The sequence below is a fragment of the Periplaneta americana genome, chromosome 5 (assembly GCF_040183065.1).
Source record: "Periplaneta americana isolate PAMFEO1 chromosome 5, P.americana_PAMFEO1_priV1, whole genome shotgun sequence".
In the NCBI taxonomy this organism is placed as follows: domain Eukaryota; kingdom Metazoa; phylum Arthropoda; class Insecta; order Blattodea; family Blattidae; genus Periplaneta; species Periplaneta americana.
In genome coordinates, this window is record NC_091121.1 from 80,692,107 (window position 1) to 80,713,125 (window position 21,019).

Genomic DNA, 21,019 nt, shown 5'->3' on the forward strand with positions numbered 1-21,019 from the left:
CTAACAGAGAAAAGTATAAAGATAGAAAAATGTAAAAGAAATAGAAAGGAAAAGAAAGACGTGCCGAAATAAAACCGCACAGTGTGCCCCCCTTCACCCCCAAGGGGGTTTACTTTAGAATTTTAAATGGTATGATAAAGTTAACCACTCTTATCTCTCAATGTAAGAACAGAAATGCGTTACTATACCCCTTTTCATGGAGGTCGCAGCTTTTTAACCTCCTGGAACAACAGGAGTCATTTGTGCTTAAGCAACATTGCCTAGCCCCTAGTTGTAATATGACTCAATCGTTGTTAGTTAAATATTACATGCTCTTAAACAAAATGTTGTAGCCACAAAGAATAAGAGACGTATGAACTAAGTCACGTGAAAAGCGAATGATGCCTCACCACATTTTGCAAGATGAATGCATGAACTGTTAAATAAGAAGTTAGATTACATATAAATTGGAAGTGCTGGACCTGTCACATGGCCAGCCTGCTTACTTGATTATTTTTTATGAGGTACATAAAACAAAAAGTCATGCCTACACCACCTACAACCAAAGAAGATACAAAGGAACAAGTATGTTGTCAAATGTTAGAAAAAACCTTAATAAAATGTTATTAATAAGTATTTAGATGTTAATGTAAGTCATTATTATTATTATTATTATTATTATTATTATTATTATTATTATTATTATTATTATTATTATTATTATTGACCATTAGGAAAGTTCAGGATAATAGACAGGGTTTGGAGTTGAATGGGTTACATCAGCTTCTTGTCTATGCGGATGACGTGAATATGTTAGGAGAAAATCCACAAACGATTAGGGAAAACGCGGAAATTCTAGTTGAAGCAAGTAAAGCAATGGGTTTGGAAGTAAATCCCGAAAAGACTAAGTATATGATTATGTCTCGTGACCAAAATATTGTACGAAATGGAACTATAAAAATTAGAGATTTATCTTTCGAAGAGGTGGAAAAATTCAAATATCTTGGAGCAACAGTAACAAATATAAATGACACTCGGGAGGAAATTAAACGCAGAATAAATATGGGAAATGCGTGTTATTATTTGGTTGAGAAGCTTTTGTCATCTAGTCTTCTGTCAAAAAATCTGAAAGTTAGAATTTATAAAACAGTTATATTACCGGTTGTTCTGTATGGTTGTGAAACTTGGACTCTCACTTTGAGAGAGGAACAGAGATTAAGGGTGTTTGAGAATAAGGTTCTTAGGAAAATATTTGGGGCTAAGAGGGATGAAGTTACAGGAGAATGGAGAAAGTTACACAACGCAGAGCTGCACGCATTGTATTCTTCACCTGACATAATTAGGAACATAAAATCCAGATGTTTGAGATGGGCAGGACATGTAGCACGTATGAGTGAATCCAGAAATGCATATAGAGTGTTAGTTGGGAGGCCGGAGGGAAAAAGACCTTTGGGGAGGCCGAGACATAGGTGGGAAGATAATATTAAAATGGATTTGAGGGAGGTGGGATATGATGGTAGAGACTGGATTAATCTTGCTCAGGATAGGGACCAATGGCGGGCTTATGTGAGGGCGGCAATGAACCTCCGGGTTCCTTAAAAGCCAGTAAGTAAGTAAGTATTATTACTATTGATGCTGCCACCACCACCACCACCACTATTATTTTGAGCACTTAATGAAGTGACGTAAAATGAAATCTCTGAAATTTTTACTTCTTTCGTACTTTTACCTAGTATGCCTTCGAAATTTCAAATGCCTAATACTGTACTTCTCAATATTCTACTGTACTGTGGAGGAAAATATTTTGGATGAAAGTTACATAATAAAAAAAGAAAAATCAGAATTTCCAAAAATTATAGTAATTTCATTTGAAATTCTAAACTTACCCTCCTCTCCCTCCCGAATTCCTCATGAAGAGTAAACACTGAAAAGTTTCCAATGTAATTTTTTGAAAGGTCTCTTGCTGTTATAAAGATTGAAAAAAAATCAGCATTTAGTTTTATTGATCCATTTAAGAGATATTGGCTTGTAACCTTTTATGTGAACGACCCTTTATATTCTAGACCTACTTAACTTGATTTTCTCTGTGACAGATTACCTGAAGAAGATGGCTTTTTGAAAAGCACCGAAGGTCTTTGGTCCAGTCTTCCAGCTGGAACGATCTCAAATGGAAACACTGGCACAAAGAAGAGGATCCATGTTCCTGGAAGAAAATATAGTAGAAATGTTACAAGGATGCAGAAACATGATTCGAATTCAGATGTAAAAGAATCTCAAAAACGACAGAAGGGAAATTCTGTACAGCCCACAACAGTTAACTCTGCAAAGAATTCTACTAAGAGATGGCTACCTGAAAATAAAGATTTAAAAAAAGCTAAGGCTTCTAATGAAACTTGTTTACAGGAAGACAACTGCATAAAGGACGTTTCGAAAGACATTTCGAGTAAAGTCAGAGTAGAGGAGTTACAGATACAGCCTAAACCAGAAGTGGACAGGAAGCGATTCCTTTGTCATGATTGTGGGAAAATTTTCACATTAAAGCATCAGCTTCAAGGCCACTTACGGACTCATACTGGTGAAAAACCATATTGTTGTTCTGTGTGTGGAGAGTCGTTCGGTTTTGGTAGCTGTTTGAGAAAGCACATGAGGATACACACACTAGAAAAACCGTATCTATGTACTGTGTGTGGGAGGAGCTTCAGTCGTGGTGATATGCTCACTAAACACATGCAGGGTCACACAGGTGAAAAACCCTACCATCCCTACCATTGTACTGTGTGCAGCAACAATTTTGGACGTCGTAGTACCCTCATTAACCATTTGACGGCCCACATGGGAGGAAAACGTTATCTGTGTACTGAATGTGGTTGGAGATGTGTTCAGAGTTATGACTTAACAAAACATATGCATTGTCACTCAGATGAAAAACCAGTGCGCTGTAAAGTAGAAACAAAGAGTCTAGCTTTTGTTAAAAAAAAAAATGCAGCTTTTCTCTCTAATAAGCAAGGCCCGGATTTTGATAACTTAAAAATGATCAAAATTGACATTACCTTGAAACAGTTTTAAGGAACTTATAAGTTGCAAAAATTAGCCCATAAATTTGGGGCTGTAGTAGTTCATATGATAAAACAATGGACTTTAGACTGGAAGCTCATGGATTCGAGTCCATTGGATGGCGGAATTTTTCTTATTATAACTTCCAGGACACACTCACCTCCTGTCAAATTAATTGCATTTATTTTATTGGTTAATTGACTATGCTGTACTAGTTATTTAGTGTTGTTGGGATTGATGACAGTGAGATGGTATCTGACGAGATGAAGTCGAGGATTCGCCATAGATTACCTGACATTCACCTTACGGTTGGGGAAAACCTCGGAAAAACCCAACCAGGTAATTAACCCAAGCCTGAACCCAACTTTGGATTAGCAAGCAAGCACCTCAGCTGACTGAGCTATGCTGGTGGCAATTGTATTTATTAAATATAATATATGGGGAAAGGAACTGGTCACCCTACCCCATTATCTCCTGACCTAGTTTCCTCATAAGTAGTGCCTTGTTGGTATCACTTGTGAGGTTCAGACCTGTCTTCGGACAGTGGACTAAACAACAACAAATACAAACGTACAACGTATTTTTCTAGCAATTTTGTATTTGTTCTGTAGGCCTGGCTCAGTACCTCATAGAATAAAGGGTGATTGTTGAGTGTTAGTGAAATCATGACAATGGTGAAGGGAAACAGTAGGTCTATATCCCCGAGATGGAAATCGAACCCAGGTCATTACTGTGAAAGGCAGAGAAGCTAACCACTCAGCCACTTGAGTACCAATTCTTTCTGTGGTCAAAATGTGGCCAGAGCATGATACTGACCACATCAATTCTTTCTCATGCAAGGAGAAAACGTGAACTTTACCTCCATGCCTCCATACAATGTCCAATACTGGTATCATGGGATATCTTTACTCTATAACAGGTATGCTCATTCTCTGACTCCCGATTATGTTCTGTAATCACAACCTTCGAATGTAGAGCGTGCTGTTTCTCGTTCGAAGCTCGACGGATGACTGCGGAAGGCAGTTCAAGTACTTAGTAACATACGAACAGTGCGGGACAATGACAGAGTCAAAACGTTCTGTAAGCAAATGGCCATTCCGTACAGTGTGGGAGGAAGACTATTAATTGTTTTGCGTTCGGTAAAGTGTTTACTATGTTGTAAGGTATTGTCAGGAATACTACTGAGCAACATAAAATGACATTATGCGCTCTGCCATCCAGAACATGCCGAAGTGACAGGGAAGCTGTTTTCTGTAATATGTATTCATATACCAACGCTATTATTAATAGCAGCAGCATTGTTATTACCTACTGTTGTTAGGTCTATTACAATTATTATTATTATTATTATTATTATTGTTGTTGATGTGGTGATTTTATTCCAACAAAAATACATGTTATGATAAAATAATTTTTCAGAGGCATTACAGTTTCAAGAATTGAAAGCACTTAATGAAAGGCCAAACATTGAAGAGAGTCGAACAATTTAGAGTCTATGTTTAGGAGCAAGTTATGTAGTATGTTGGGAATTAGCTAAGGCACTAAAACCCTTGTAAAGAGATGTATGGTGCCTGAACAAAATATAGTTAATTATATCTCTGTACTGGAACAATTCAAATTTGAATTCACAGAACATAGATTTAGTGATTTTAGACGCATGGAAAGTGATAATAATCTTTTTGTTAATCCTTTCATAGTAAATTTAGTACAATCCGTGAGAGTGCAGTTCCAGGACGAGTTAATTGATTTACAAAGTAACGTAGAATTCAGAACTAAATGCAGAATATGACTTGACAAGCATAGAAGTATTAAAAAACTAACAAAACTAAATATCCCAAGATTAGCATATTCTCTATCACTATGTTAGCTACCTTTGCCTCGACATACGTGTACGAAGAATTATTTTAGAGAATGAAAGTTGCTAAATCCAAACATAGATCCCGATTAACAGATGAGCATCTTTTGAGTCAGCTGCGCACTGCAGTAAATTTGTTGGAAATAGATTTCCGATTACTTGCAGAAAAGAATCCACATGTTGAACAGATCGCAATGTATGGTGGAATATGAAAATAACATTATCTCTGATATAATAATATCATAACTATATTAAATATAATACACAATGTAATAACTGAATAGTACACAGTGTATATTCTTTCCTTTTTCAAATTCAGTTTATTATCCGTATTTGTAAGAGTATGAGAGCTATGAGAGCAATGCCACAGGCGGTGTTGCAATGTAGTTGCGGAGCCCAGTCTGTACACTGTCTGTGTTATGCAGTGCATCATCCGTGTAATCGGAGCTTTTACAATTTTGAGCACACCTGCTCTATAAAGTGAACAGCATTATTTATTAAATTACACAACAGTAAAATATTTTCAAGTGAATTAACCTCACTTTTTATGTCTTTGATAACATTTCGCAGTATGAGTATTCACTAATTTAGCAGTTGGATTTTTTCCAATACTGTTCTGTAGATTGCAGAAAAATCAATATGGCGTGCATCTTTGTAATTTAATTTTAGCAGAATAAGTTTAGACTCTATAAACTAATTCAGTTATATTTGTAGAAACGTGTAACTGTATTTTGAAATAGGTACAGTACAAACTTTTAGTGCTTCGTATGTGTTTGTTTTCATACTGCTGTGGTGAGATATTAGGGAGTGTTTTTAATAGTATACCTTTTGCTATTCCTTCTGGTGATAAGTTTATCCTTTTCATAATTGAAGGGTACACGGGAAAAACGAATAATGTCACATTTCCATTAAAGGTGAGACAATGATCTATTTCAGTATATAACTGCAAAATTTATTGGTGTTTCTACTTGAAATGAAGGAAATGATGAGTGTATCCGTGGTTTTAATTCTCCTTTACCACTTTTGGTAAAAATAACATTAAAGTTAGTAGTAATACAATGAATTAGATAACGACATCAGCCTTAAAGGAATTGTGATATTGTTCGTTTTTCCCGTGTACCCTTCAATTGCTATGCAACGAACATTGAAAGTGAATTGCAAGTTTAAAAGTTAATAATAAAATAGTTATGCAAAACTGAAAAAAATGAGAGAAACGTTATACACTTTTTTTTGCATGATAGTGGCATGATAAGAATTTGAAAATAATTGAGTGCTATCTGCAAAATACCAAACAAGAGATATGTCGTTCAAATCCGGGTCTTGCAAATGAGAGATTTCACAGTGAAAATAAACTGTGTGTGGTTAATGTTTATTTGTACTGTCATGTGATACTAAGAAAACATTTCAGAACTGAAGAATAGTTACACGAATAACTTCATTTTCGTTAAATGTGAATTCACTGTTTGTGTACAGATTCTTAACATTGTATATCAGGGTTAATGAAGTTACAATGCAGCCACATCTTTTCATTATCTGGGCTTTCATAATTTTTCATTCACGTCAAATTATTCTATCTATGTAAAGATTAATTTTTGATCCTACAGAATATATCTGTTATGGTAACAATTAATTAAATTGTTCTATGTTAAATTATTGGCACAATTTAAGACTTACAAGTCTTTTAACAGTGAAGCATCTTCATTCTGTGTCCTATGCCATAGCTGTGTGGTCTAAGGTGTCATGTCTTGAACTGGTGATATGAAATGAGTGCTGGTTCGAATCTTCGTCGGGAAATAAATTTTCTCACGAAATTCTGGCCAGTGGTGTGGGATTCATGCTCACTCAGCATTGTGAGGTTTTGTAAGCCAACTTTAACAGGTGTGTTGACCACATTTTACCCCTGTACTGTTGGATGATCGTTTACATCTGTTGAGACTGTGAACAGTTGGTGTGATAGTCTTGGGCCTCTATGAGCTGTCATGGCATGATTTAATTAATCTCCATTCTGTAATGCAGAATTTAGGAGAATCAGTGTTGACATAATAATTTGTATAATTTGAGTGAATTAATGTACAAAAGTGATTCTATTTGTTGAATAATTTGATTTGAATTGTCTCACTACCCTGCTTGCGAGTATGGTTTTGTAACACAAATAAAGAGGTATAGTGTGACTGCATCTATACTAAATAAAACAAATGAAACACTGAACGTCACTGATACTTTATATTCAATCACTGTTGAGTTGTAACATAGTTTTTCTTATTCCGAACCTTGGTCCCTACCTACCGCTTTGCTTACATTACTTTCAAACAAGCAAAAAAGAATGAAGTCCATATTTTTTACTATGTCATTATTAATAACTAGCGATCCTACTTTTTTGTACGAATCAGAAAGTTTGGCTCTGACAACTATGCAGAGGCAAAGAACTCAAGCAGAGATGAAATTATTATAGCCACGTCATTATTATTTCTGGCAGCCAACCACATTGCAGCTCGACTACATTTAAACATGCGCATCATGTCATTGGCCGCAGGTATGTAGAATGTACAAAGCAGTCAGCTTAAGACCTAAAAAAAGAGAAGCCATGTAGGAAATAACAGTGACATGGTTATAGACCTTTGGGACACAAAACAAATTAATATGTGAATAATTAAACATTTCAAATATAATGGACAGGATAATTATACGAGTACAGATGAAATTGGTATCAACATTTAGGGGGAAAAAAAAGTCATATTCCACTTAAGGGGATCTGCTATCGAGTTTTGGTCATTTTCTCTTTTAATATGATGTCAAAAAATTTACGGTTTCTTTAGGAATACTATAGTGAAGATTTCATCATGATATCTTTATTCTAAGTCAGAAATTTAGTTTATAAGTGCCTACTACAAATTCAGAATGCATATTATAAACTTTAAAGTAATTTTATCGCAAATCAGAATTTTTACATTTTTGAGAGACTCTTTGTTAACACTTTGCCGCCCTCTCTGCTGTAAGTGCCCCGAGCTAAAGTCCAGCTCTAGCTGACGTGTTTTGCACCTCACTTTTGTACAGAACCTTCACTCAGGTCATGAGCACTTTGTTACATTCCATTCCTTCCCATTGAAGGCTTTAAGGAACCAACTTGGACAAATACCCAATGTCCCATCCCTACCTTCCCGTGGTGCAGCTATTAGTAAGCATAATTTTACGAGCTGAACTAAAGGGAGGGGCTACTCATCAATTAGCACTGGTCAGTTTGATGAGTTAATGACTGAATTTGGTATAATTTTCCTCTATCCAATACCTAATTCCCTCTTTACCCTTTCCTATCCAGTCCTCTGACTGAACTCTTACTTTCTACGATCCCGATGGCATTAGAGCATTCGAGGCCTAGGGGTTCATTTCCCTTTCCTTCCTCCTCTTTCTACTTTTCTGTTCCTAGTGCTGACCTGCTATGGCACTAAAATCGTCCTCCAGTGGCTTAAGGAGGAAAAGCTGGTGATCAACAAGATCTCCCAGCTACGTCCAATGGACCCATCAACCAACACCAGGTGTGGTCCTCCAGACATTCTGGGGGTTGTGTGTGAATGAAGTAGCCACTGAAACGTTAAAATATGGTGTTCACTTAAATCGGCTACAACTTGCCATTTTCACAAATATTGGAGTGCAAGAGGTCAAATGACTTCATTGTCAAGTGCCTGGCATTAGAAAACAACAACAACATTTTAACTTACAGGAAATAAGAAATATCCTAGAGCAATGGTTCCCAAACTGGGGGCCGTGAGACGATTTACAAAATAAAATAAAAAACGCCTTATTAACATACACTTAATGTGTGTTCAGAAGCATGTACAACATTCAACATAAAAAAAGTTTCAGTAGTTATACAGTAAAGTAAAAAATAATTTTATTTATGTTACAAATATGCCTGTTTTTCAGAAAGTATCTCTCAAATCTGGACTCTGTATTTGATAAATATGATACAGTGCAACTCCACAAATAGACTCTCTCTCGTATATTTCACGATACAAGGTAAGTCAATGCACCCCATCCCGTGCTGCACAGGGCTAACCAGTTGAACCAGTGCAGTAGTGTGCAGATACTCATACACGTTGGCAGCAAGGCAGGGAACAAAAAATGTGTGCTTATGTTGAAGCAGAAGTTACAAATATTAGAACGGTTTAAAAAAGGTGAATCAATCAGAGCCATTGCTCAAGAATTTGACATTTCGATCCTAACAGTGCATGGGATAAAACAAAAGTCATCTAAATACGAGGCATTCTGTAGTGATTATAAGAAGCTTTGTTATTACCTGTTAATTGCAGTATGAAAATACAGCTTATTTCGTGTAATTTTCACAATTTAATCAATAAGGATGATTTATGTTCTCTCTTGAATGGTAAACACAATTTTAAAATAATTTATTACACAAACACAACTATTACATGAAATGCTCAATAAGTTTTTGTAGCTTTATTCTCTTCAGCTCTAATCAACAATCCAGGTTGCCAGGTGACGATAGAAAAGATGCGAAAACAAATGAATGAGGTGTATAAATAATTGAATGCTCTTTCACACTTAAGCATAAAAATATTGGGGTGCCATGTGAAATTTCAAAGTAGGGGGAGGCAGGGGGTGGGAGGTGAACTCTAAAATGCAATTAAGCCTGGTTTAAGGCTTCCCCCTCAATATCTAAATGTACGTGTTTTTTTTTTTTTTTATTATTGAATTCAATTTAAATAACTAGTTAGAATGGGAAGTTTTGAAATGAAAGCCCTGTATGTAGATTCATTTAAAGTTTTTCCTCCAGAAGTGGTATATTATACTTAATCACGAAGTTGTTTTGTTATATATTTTGCATATACTACAGTATATTTAAAATTATGTACGTTAATTATTTATGATTTGGTCTGCACGCCACAAAAAACATTGTACAGCCCTTATGTTTACCAATGTCCGCAGTACTCCGTAGAAAGACAGAGTTCGTACCTCGTCTCACACACGGACCATTGCTGTGTCTATTTGTGGAGATCCACTGTATCACTTTCAAGTCCAGTGAAATTTCTCGTCTTTGTTTTGATGAAGCTTATTTTGCATAAATATGATGTTGCAAATGTTAAAAAAATTTAAGAACTCTTTTGCAATCTCGAGATATTCAAGCACTCTTTTGATTCATAATTGAGGACTTTTTTTGCAAAACTTGCTAACTGCAAAATTTGCAAAATTGAGATTTTGATGGATTCGTTAATATAAGGCAGGCCTCTACATGATGTTAAAGGCGTCTTAGTAAAATTGGATTATTTCTTTTCATTGTAGTGTGTCAAAGTGTGATCGTTTTTTCAAAACTTGCTTTCTCCTATGTGAGAGTTAGCAGAAAAATTTGCTTACTACAGTGTTTTGTCTCTTCTGTAAAATTTAGTTTTTTCAGTTAGCAAGTTTTGCAAAAACGGTCCTCAATTGGTCTACACTCTGCGAAAAAAAAGCCTAGTTTTAACAGTCCATCAGTAGATACGTACATATTTAAATTTATTTCTTTTTTTTTTTTTTAATTTCAGCTAGTTGAAAGCAACTGTCTAAAAATGGATTTAGCACCCATCTGTAACTGTTGTATTGTTCTGAGTGTCTTCCAGAAAATACTAAAAAATTGTTTAGAATTGTGCAAACTTAATTAAAAAAAAACTCAGTATTTGCCATATCACACATAGCTAAATCTTCCACGAGTTCTTTAATGCACTGAAATCCATCACATTCCTTTTTGTCATATGATATTGACCAGAAATCAAGTTTCTTTATAAATCCTTTGATTTTTATCCCTGGCTATTATTATGTTAACATCTTGGCCTTGAAAACTCATTCCATTCAAAGTATGTGTTCGAAAATAACAGCGAAGTAGGCTACTAGAAATAATCTTCAGGTAATATTTCATGTCATTATTGGACTATATTTTTCTATTTTGGTTCTTTGGGTGGTTTCCACTAATTCCGAGTAAAATTATCGTGGTTTTCGATTTTACAGTTAAGTTATTTCTATTTTTCGAAAGGGGTTAAGTACCCTACCAGTTCAATAGAGGTAGTCGCAAAAAGACGTCTTGCCCAAAAGTAGGCCGCGCTTCAAAACATTTGGGAACCACTGTCCTGGAGTAATGAAGGAATATTGCATAACCATTTACATAATACCTAATCTCTAAATTTCATTATTAATTTACATTGTGATTTTTTTATTACTTCTCTCTGACCTGATGATTGTAAAATTGTTATTTTATTCTGGACCTCTATAGACAATGCAAAGGCAGTCGGATGTCTTGATAAAGGAATTTTTATATATTTAAAAGAATTGATGCATTATAATATTTTGATGATTGAAAATAAGTTAAAATTAAGTTATTTAAACAGTTACATGCTTAGTACATAGTACCATTTATCTGTAATCTATTTCACTGGCTTTGATATATCATCCTAAAACATCTGAGAAAAAAGAAACATGTTCTTCCTCAAAATAATCTGTAGCATTAAGTAGTAATATAGTTGGAAAGATAAAAATAAATATTTGGATAAAATACTACCACCACCATTATCAACAATATTTAAAAAGAAAGCTCCTCTACTTGTCCTAATTACACAATTCGAATACAGAGGGTTAATAGTGAAATAATACACTTGCATATAATATGATACTGTAACGCTTCATACTCGGATGTTCTCGACAGGTCCATGTAATTTTTTCTCCAGCGCTAGTGTCGTCCTCATCTTGGGCTTGCAGTTGAGCACTCGCAGCTGGTAGTTATAGCACTTTAATTGCCTCAACTGACAGTTTTCATTTTCTTGGACTTGGATGCCGATTGATCTGAGATATGATGGGATCAGAAGATACTAACAACATGTGTAGGACATCATCTAAGTTTCTCTCATGAGCTAGGACACTGTGAGCTAACCTGTACTTTCGTAAATCTTTGTGTCTTGCCTCTTGAGCATCTCCAGATAACATCCCAATAGCAAGTAGCCTATTGCAGTCTTTGCAATCTTTCCTTCCTGTATCAGTATTTTATGCACGCTGGAAGGCATGTAGTACCATGAATATAATTGTACATATAAGTGGGCTGTATCATTTGTGTACCCTACTTCTTCAACGCCTCAGTAGATATTGAATATCCACATGAAATGGTGCATAAAATTACAGAAAATCTGTGAACGAGGTCTTCATTAATGCCCGTAATATTGGCTGTAATTTGTGGATTTTCAAAAAACCTAAGTGCAGTATTACCATCATTTGATGTCCAGGGCCACCAGGTTTCGGCTTGTCAATAAGAAGCCGTAACTGAGAGCGAAATTTTCTTCTTTTCTAGCTGCAAAAATATCTTTGTTGTTGCTTCTGACCTGCCATTTCTTAATTTGTAGCCTATAAGAAATATGCAAGAGACATCCCATAAATTTTATATAGACATGAAGAGGTGATAAATCGAATCTCTAATTTGACTGATCACCGGGATAATCACATGAAAGATATAGGTTGTTCATATCTTTTGGTATTGCTCCACAAACAGCACTTCTGCGTTGATTCTTCAGTTAATGTACTGCATATTTTTCCGTCAATCATTGTCATTATAAGTGTAGGGATAACATTTAATTCATATTCATTTACTGGTATTTGAATAGGAACAAGGGAATTTATCTGCTGTTCAATTGCAGTAACTTCTGTGATTGTCACCTTGGAAGTTTCTTTAGCCATTAATAATTTTATAGGCCTGCAAAAACCTTGTAGAAGAAGACCTCGGATTTTGCCACAAAACTTCATTCTTTATTGCCAATAGAGGATGCATAAAGCTGCAATGGGACTAACGATATTAAAAACATGTCTGCATCTAAAAGATGCTTTTCTTCATAAAATTCTACAAAGCGTTGTTTGTATGTGCCGTGACTGCTACTTCCATCGCAACCCCATTTAATAATAGGTGTAAATTTCTTCTTGCCCTGACAAATTTGCTTCTAGAACTTCCTTTTGAAATACTGCTAGACGCTCAATTGTAGTTTTCAAAATAGCATGAACTTCAATTTCTGCAGAACATTTCGTAATAATTGTTTAATTTTCAGGTGGATAACATTCCTGCCTTCTTCTTTTTAATGATCTGATAAGACGGATATATATCTGAGTTTCTAAGTTTGACACCTTTCCAAATGTTCAGATATTGTTGCTTTGTTAGTTTGTTTTCAATAACTAATACCAAAGCCTTCTGGCCTAAATACAGTCTAATTGTAGGGGGTGAGTGAAAAGCCTGTTTTATTTTAGTTGCTCTCTTTGGAGTGATTTCTGTCCCTCCTTCAACATTCCTGCAGCATCCCTCTTAAGATGCTTGTAGACAATATTTTGCTGCAAAAACTAATTCCTGATTTGGGGGCCTGTCACCTAATGATTGGATTTTTTTTTCGTTTCCCTCGATCTGTACATTCCTCAAAAAGTTTCTTTGGCCTTCCCCTCCCAGAACTTGTTGATGGCTGATGAAGTTCAGATTTGCTGGACTCTTATCACTGTATGTGGTAAATTTAAATTAACATATAGCCAAGAACAATGTTTTTTTTTTTTTTTTTAAATACTGTACTCCTTTTTTATGGTGGCACTGCATCCAATGCCTGTTAAAATTATTTATAATTTATATTTTTCAAAATATTACGAATGCACTTCTCACTATTCGAATCACATGTTTCAATACATAATTTGTTCAAAACATATCTATATAGTTCATCTAAGTCGCCACTTTTATTGGCAAGTATTGGAAATAGATCACTGCGCGAAATCACCGTAGCGGTTCCGAATCTGAAAAAAATTAACCACATGCAGGGTGGTCAGTAGGAGCAAATGAAACTACGTTAGTCTTAAAGTGCATACTTAAACCTTCATTCTGACAAAAATAAATGTGACCCTCCTATTATAAGTCAATGTTTACTTCGATAATAGTTTTAAAAAAATCGCATTTGCCGCCCTTAATTTAACATGTCGTATCTATAAATTCAAAGTTATTATGAACATAAAATTTATATACTAATTATCTACAAACCTTGTTCTTCATTTTCCATTTCAGAAGCACAAAATATTTCACTCTAAGATCACAGAAAACAAGTTGCTTCTTACACTATCTCAACGTGACTGAGTGATAAAACTGGTTACGAAGGGGAATCATCAACATCATTATGTGACGTCCGTATGTTTAGTGTCAAAGCTTCTCTCTCACAAATAAGCATTCTGTGATTCATGAGCAACAATTTGAGATGGGACACGCATAAAAATGAGAACATATGAAAATTGATTTTGTTCTGGCTAGAATCGAAATCCGTCCCACTGTCCAATGTTGAAAAGTATTATAACTGGCAGGCCTATCATCAAAGATTCTCTTAAGGATTTCCAATCAACTTATTCACATTCTTCAGTAATAATAATTATTTTCTATCAATACAATAATTTTCCCCCACATTTATTCATGCCTTTTTTGAGTAATAGGAAGTTATATTATTATTGCCCATAGCAGTTTTCTTTAATGTAAGTTTCATGTCTGAAACATATTACCAGTTGTTCTGTATGGTTGTGAAACTTGGACTCTCACTTTGAGGGTGTTGTTTGTAATTATTAATGGACAAATACAAGGCCTACATAAAGAAATAATAGTGACAACATATACATTACTGTATTTAATAAATATATACTGTACAATATTGCAGCCACATTTATCTGAGGAATAGGAATTATGACAAGTGACACTGAATGAATACATGAAGAAATAATAGTTTTAACGATACGTCTATTAATGAATCTTTGCAATATTACCACAGTATAAGTATTCATACAGAAAGGAAACTTCGTCACTTTTTCTGTCAGACAGACATGCACATGCATACAACCAGCAATCCAAGCAGCAAATAACTAACACTACGGGGAAACTCTGTTGTTTATATGTTATGGGATACAGAAGCGAAAAATTTATTTGAAGAATGAGGGCTTCGAAGGGACCATATTGTTCAGGATTGCAGCAGCAACAGCAAAGGACGAAACCCAGAGTTGCATTTTTTCGCTTTCTCCAAAAAATCATATTTTAGAGTAGTCCTACTGCCTTCTGCTTGGCGTGTTTTCTTAACATGGTTATCTTTTTGTTTCGTTCAATCACTAAGTTAAATTCTGCTGTAATGATTTCAAGTGAAAAAAATGAACATGGCTTGAGAACTTGCTAATATAAAATATTCAAGTGCAAATTGCTGTCCTTGCACGCAACACTTACAAAACAGCCAGTTTATGAATTCCAATAAGAACTCGTTAATTAAAACTAAACAAGATCGCTCAGACGGTAACGTTTGAGACTCGCATTCGGGACCCCTGACTAAGTTTTTTTATGATTTTCCTCAGTCACTAAGCCAAATATTGGATTGGAAATTTACACACCATGATTTATCACTGCCTTAATCACCAATGTCATACATATTAAAACAAAATCCAAATTAGTTATGGACATGAACACAAATGATTTGTAACACATGACATTAAAAACAGAATTTCAACAATACTCAACGGGATACTGATATACCCAAATATCCGACACGCAATATGACACTGATGTTAAAGTTTGCATAAAACAATGCTTAAAAAGAACTAGACAGGTGTACTTGACGGTATTCTTGGACATCTCGTATATTCACGTTTCCCAATTGGAGTGTCGAATACGAGGCCTTTATGAGTTCTTAAAAATCCTAAACTTTTGCTTGCCTAAAGTTACTACACTCTCAGGTGTTGTTAAAAAGTGTGAATTACAGCTTTCATCAGTTACTGGTAATATCACAGTATGTGTATGTACATATTTTTTATTTATAATTGCTGAATTGAATTTATTGTATGCTAATGATGTTTCTATTCTATTGATTTGTCATGTTTCTCTTTAATAAAATCAGTGATATTAACCTTTCAATGAATCATTTTGGAGTCACTGAACTTATAATAGGGCCTGCAGGATATTAAATTACAGATTAAGTTAACATTTGAAATTAGTGCCAATTAAATAAAACTCTATGCTTTTCATATTGTTCCTTTGTTTAAATTTAAGATGTCAGACATGCAAGATGTCCACCGTTTTATTTAATATTACATATTCTGTGATGTATGTATTTTTCCAAGTTATAGATACGGTGAGCATGTAGTTAGGCCTATAGTCATTTGCACCAGTCACGCTCGTGATGCTCAGCTAACATGTTGCCATACCCCTATTAACACACAGTTTCCTTACTGTATGAATATTTATACTGGGATATTACCACAGTCTAGTATATACAGTCGCGAAGCTCAATACGTAGTAAATTTGCAAACATTAGATAGTTGCTCACCACTAGGATCGCTAATATCGCCTCATTACAGGCAATGCAAAATAGTACCGTCACAGTCTATTGTTTCTAGCACCCTCAAAACTCAAGCTTCGTGACTGTATAGTAGACTGTGAAATTACTTCATGACAAAACAGTCGATCCAAAAACTACGAAGAAAATCTATATACATGTGTGACTTGATATTATTGTAGGCCTATAACATTATAACAGATCAATAATATTTATTATAACATTAACTATAAATCAATAGGTCTACATAAGCAATAAGTGATCATTATACATTCATTATTCTATTTAATAAATTTATACCGTACTGGTACCTTAATGGAACCATATTTAATCTGGATAGATGTGAAGAACAAATAGACTAAATTCTATTCTACCTTTAATTTCTATTTTAATGCTGCATGTCCAGAAATAAATAAATCAATATATATACATACAATAATGGACAAACTATGACATTAAATCAGTAAAATAGAGGGTAAAATTCTACTATGACAACTATATGAAGCCAAAGAATGTAAAAGATAAGGGATAAAGGGAATTATTTAATTAAAAAAATAATACTGTATAAGAAATTGAATAACAGAAACAAAGGCAAAATACCAGTACTTACAAAAGTATAAAAAATCTAACAATACATCCAAATTGTTACGGATATTCATTAATAAAGAACGAGACAAATCAGAAAAAAGAGTAGATAATATAGAATAGAAAACAATGTAATAACAAAAGACCCTAAATTGACTGGTGATATTTTCAATAACAAATTTCTAGGCACTATAAATTATCTAATGAACGATATACATATAATATGATCCTCTATAAACTGAAAAAATATTATAGAAGCAATGTTTATGAAAGTAAAAGAAATACACTATTGAAGACTATAGAAAAAAAATAAAAATGCAACAGGACCTGGCGAAATATCTTCCATACTCCTCAAACAGTGTATATTGATCATAATAGAACCTCTAATAGATATAAATGGATCTATTTCAGTAGAAATATTTCCATATTGCCTAAAAAAAATTCCATATAAAGGCAATCCATAAAAAGGGAGGAAAAAAAAGTAATACATCAAACTACTGCCCAACTAGCATCTGTGTTATCCAAGGTTGTTAAAAAAAAAACATAAATCAATTACTATATTATTTCTAAAACAGCATAACATTATAAACTATGATAAATTATAAATTTGGGTTTAAAAAACACATCAACAGTAACTGAAACTACAGATTATACGAGTGTAACTGCTGAGATAACCATATAAAAAAATATTTGTATACTTCTTGATCTCGCAAAAACTTTCAATTGTGTGAATTGTATCATAGTTACCCACTAGATATAATGTGCCAATATGAAATATGTGGAATACTACACAGACTAATAAAGGACTACCAGTACCAGATACGACACAATGGGTAAAGATTGTAGCCTACATGCTGAGGATGCACACAAAAGGAGCACTATTCCTCTAATATTCTGGTAAAATAGGATTGAATGTTGGAACCAACATGCAAAACTTAGAAACTACACACTGCAAAGTAACAAAATAATAGTCTTTTCAATAAAAGAAAACAAACTACATAGTATGGTATTGCAGACAGCTCAATCCAAAAATAATATTCCTATTAGTATAATCATAGATACAGACACAATAAAAGATGTCACATGTCAGGTAAGCAGCACAAACTTTCTGGAATTAAAAACTGATAGTCACATTGCATGGGAGAAGCATATATACAAAGTATGCAAAAAGATCTCATCAGGTCTATCTTATGAAAAGAATTAAAGATCTAAAAGACACAAAATTACTTAGAACCAACTACTATCGAGTAAAATAACCCCACATGTCCTATGAAATTACGGTTTGGGGAAACTGTGCAACCACTTATAACAAATAGCTTGATGGCAGTATTTCAGGAAACTGCCATAAAATATAAAATGCATAAATTCCCAATATACATTTAAATACAAGTTAAAAGAATACTCAATTAGTGGATGTTATTACTCAATAGTTCATTTGGAAACAAAATGAAGTATTCTTGTCTTGCTTAATTGGATTATGTATTATATTCTCTATTTCTTTATTTAGGCTATATGATATATTTTCACACTATGTTCAGAAATAGGACACTGGTAATGATCTTGTATGATCTAGTGATGTGGGAAAGTTATCTGATGTTAGTATAATTGTGATCATTAGAGGCATTTGTGGAAACATGTACAGTGTCAGTTAAAGATTCTTTAATAACAGTGATGTCTTCCTTGCTTGGCTTCTTCATTTTCTCCTTCTTCTTCCCTTTCTTTCCTTTAGGCCTAGTTGAAAAGAAGAACTGCTTTTCAACCTTCTTATTGGCTGGTTCTTCTGAATTTTCTGCACATTCCTTCAATGGAACATGTGATTTAGACAATCCAGTTATTGATGCAGCAGTTTTCACATTATTTAGAATTAAATTCAGTTCATCCTTACTATGAACTCTTCTCTGTAAATTACTTCTAATAACGTTCAAGGATTGTTCAATTTCTTTTATTATAATTTCATGTGTTCTTGACGTTGATACCTGTTTTATGAGATTATTCACTTCATCAGCATGTATTTCATCCTGTGGTGATTGTGATGGATTTTCTTCTTTCATTTTCATGGATACATAGTGTATGTGCTTGCATATTGTAGCTTTTAAATTGAAATCTATACATGAGCACTCATATGTATGTACACAGATATGACAGCATTCACATTTTAATTTGCAGCATGAAGTGGTCATTCTTTTTGATACAACAAAATCTTCGTCAGGACACTTAGGATGTAGTCATCATTATCAGTTTTTTCAATTTCATAATCAAGTGACAATGCACTCTTGTGTCTTATTTCTATTGCACTGTGATGTACACTTATTTTCCCTTTGGTGAGTTTAATAATTCGATCAACCACTTTGTCTCTCATGAATTTTTGTAAAACATGAAGAGCTTTATCTAATCTTCTTATTTTTTTCCCCTCAAAGTATACATATTTAATTATCTTATGCATATTCTCAAGATGCATGTTGGTGTTGATTTTGCACAGTTTTCGAAAACAATATGCCCATTTTTCAGTATTGTTATAATAATGCATTCTGAGGTATTCTGCCATGCTTTTAGTGTTCTCGTCTTCATATAGTGATTGTAAGAAATTGTCAAAACCAAGCTTGAATTCATTTTTTTTCTAAAGTAACTTGTAAATACTTAAAGGTTTTGTAAATCCACTTCCTTTTTTCAGAATCATTTACCTCATTTAAATTTTGCTGCCATGCTCGATCAACATGGCATGAGCAATAAAGTTGATGTGGCACAGCTCCCATTCTACTAACCCATGCACTGTAGAATATGTTTGTGATATCTGTCATAAGCACATTAGCTTCTATTTGCCCAGTACGTTCCTTAATTTTTCCAAAAAAGATCTCATGGATATGTGTATCTTTCCTGTTATTAAACATTGTTGCAACAGGAAATCCTTCATAAAATTCATCTATGACTAATACTGTGGTCATTTCAAAATCGTATGAGTTGAGACCATGTGTACTGTCAACACATACAATGTTCCCCCCAAACTTTTGTAGCATTTCAGACTGTGCAGAATTCATTAAAATAATGCAAAAATATATATTTTGATGTACCGAAGTACATATGATATTTCCATGCAGATATTCTACGTCATCATATGATGAAAGAGTGATGGAACGGAGAAAAATTCTCTCCGGCGCCGGGATTTGAACCCGGGTTTTCAGCTCTACGTGCTGATGCTTTATCCACTAAGCCAAGCCGGATACAACCCGACGCCGGTTAGAATTGTCTCAGATTAAGCTCCATCTCTTGGGTTCCCTCTAGTGGCCGCCCTCTACACTACGTCATAGATGTCTATGAACGCAGGACCGAAGTCCATACATGTGTTGAGGTGCACTCGAGTGAGTGACTGGTTGGCCGGGATCCAACGGTATAGGCGCCGTCTTAAATCACAAAGTGATTTATTACGCATATCATATATATTTTGATGTACCGAAGTACATATGATATTTCCATGCAGATATTCTGCGTCATCATATGATGAAAGAGTGATGGAACGGAGAAAAATTCTCTTCGGCGCCGGGATTTGAACCCGGGTTTTCAGCTCTACGTGCTGATGCTTTATTCACTAAGCCACGCCGGATACAACCTCGACGCCGGTTAGAATCGTCTCAGATTAAGCTCAATCTCTTGGATTCCCTCTAGTGGCCGCCCTCTACACTACGTCATAGATGTCTATGAACGCAGGACCAAAGTCCATACATGTGTTGAGGTGCACTCGAGTGAGTGACTGGTTGGCCGGGATCCGACGGTATAGGCGCCGTCTTAAATCACAAAGTGATTTAATACGCATATCATATATATTTTGATGTACCGAAGTACATATGATATTTCCAAGCAGATATTCTGCGTCATCATATGATGAAAGAGTGATGGAACGGAGAAAAATTCTCTCCAGCGCCGGGATTTGAACCCGGGTTTTCAGCTCTACGTGCTGATGCTTTATCCACTAAGCCACGCCGGATACAACCCCGACGCCGGTTAGAATCGTCTCAGATTAAGCTCCATCTCTTGGGTTCCCTCTAGTGGCCGCCCTCTACACTACGTCATAGATTTCTATGAACGCAGGAGCGAAGTCCATACATGTGTTGAGGTGCACTCGAGTGAGTGTCTGGTTGGCCGGGATCCGACGGTATAGGCGCCGTCTTAAATCACAAAGTGATTTATTACGCATATCATATATATT

At 34.8% G+C, this 21,019-nt stretch overlaps 1 protein-coding gene across 11 annotated transcripts in view; it reads right to left on the bottom strand.

The window, feature by feature from the left end:
* The window catches only part of LOC138699868 (uncharacterized), a 42,681-nt gene that overhangs the window by 13,461 nt on the left and 8,201 nt on the right, over positions 1-21,019 (bottom strand). For 4 of the 11 annotated variants that reach the window (XR_011332105.1, XM_069826064.1, XM_069826067.1 and 1 more), the window contains one exon: positions 2,078-2,182. The gene's annotated coding sequence lies outside the window, so the exon portion shown is untranslated. Of the gene's footprint in view, positions 1-2,077; positions 2,183-6,562; positions 20,382-21,019 lie in introns of those variants that run through there. The other 7 variants (XR_011332104.1, XM_069826061.1, XM_069826065.1 and 4 more) reach the window with 4 other exon arrangements.